This window comes from Cebus imitator, unplaced genomic scaffold (genome assembly GCF_001604975.1).
Source record: "Cebus imitator isolate Cc_AM_T3 unplaced genomic scaffold, Cebus_imitator-1.0 Scaffold1237, whole genome shotgun sequence".
NCBI classification, from domain to species: Eukaryota; Metazoa; Chordata; class Mammalia; order Primates; family Cebidae; genus Cebus; species Cebus imitator.
The window spans coordinates 21,509-22,684 of record NW_016108552.1 but is presented as its reverse complement, the minus strand read 5'-3'; positions in this window follow the sequence as shown (position 1 = coordinate 22,684).

Here is a 1,176-nt window from a genome sequence, read left to right as displayed (position 1 = left end):
CACCTAAAACCAAGCAACAACTGCACCAAGCTCCACCTTGCTTACAGTTCCTTATTGATCAGAGCTCCATCTGATCTGAGCACCATCTTGCTCAGAGCTCCATCTTGCTCTGAACTCCATCTAACACAGAGGAACATCAGCTCGAAGTTCAACCTTGCATCGAGCTGCTTCTTTTCTGAGCTTAATCTGTGCAGAGCTCCATCATGCTCAGTGCTCCAATCACTCTGAGCTTCTATCACTCCAAGTCCCATCTATCTAGCTCCATCTTACACAGAGGAACATCAGCTCCAAGCTCCATCTTGCTTGGAGCTCTTTCATGTCTGAGCTTAATCTGCTCAGAGCTTAACCTGCTCAGAGCTCCATCTTGCTCAGAGCTCCATCTGCTCTGAGCTCTATCTAGCTCAGAGTTCCATCTGCTCTGAGCTCTATCTTGCTCTGGGCTCCTATCACTCCAAGCTCCATTTTGCTCTGAGAACCATCTGCTCTGAGCTCCCCCTTGCTCAGAGGTCCAATCACTCTGAGCTCCGTCTTGGTCTGAGCTGAATCTGCTCTGAGCTCCTTTCACTCCAAGCTCCATCTAGCTCTAAGTTCCATCTTATATAGAGGAACATCAGCTCCAAGTTCCATCTCGCTTAGAGCTCCTTCTTTTCTGAGCTTAATCTGCTCAGAGTTCCATCTGCTCTGAGCTCTGTCTTGCTCGGAGCTCCATTTGCTCCGAGCTCCATCTTGCTCAGAGCTCCATCTGCTCCTAACTCCATCTTGCACCAAGCTCCATCTGCTCCAAGCTCCGCCTTGCTCAGTGCTCCAATCACTCTGAGCTCCACCTTGCTCTGAGCACCATCCTGCTCTGAGCCCCTTTCACTCCAAGCTCCATCTAGCTCTCACAAAGGGGAACATCAGCTCCAAGCTCCATTTTGCTTAGAGCTCCTTCTTGTCTCAGCTCAATCTGCTCAGAGCTCCAACTGATCTGAGCTCCATCTTGCTCAGAGCTCCATCTGCTCTGAGCTCCATCATGCTCAGAGCTCCATCTGCTCTGAGCTCCATCTTGCTCAGAGCTCCATCTGCTCTGAGCTCCATCTTGCTCAGTGCTTTTATCACTCTGAGCTCCATCTTGCTCTGGGCACCATCTGCTCTGACCTCCTTTCACTCCAAGCTCCATCTGCTCTGAGCTCCATC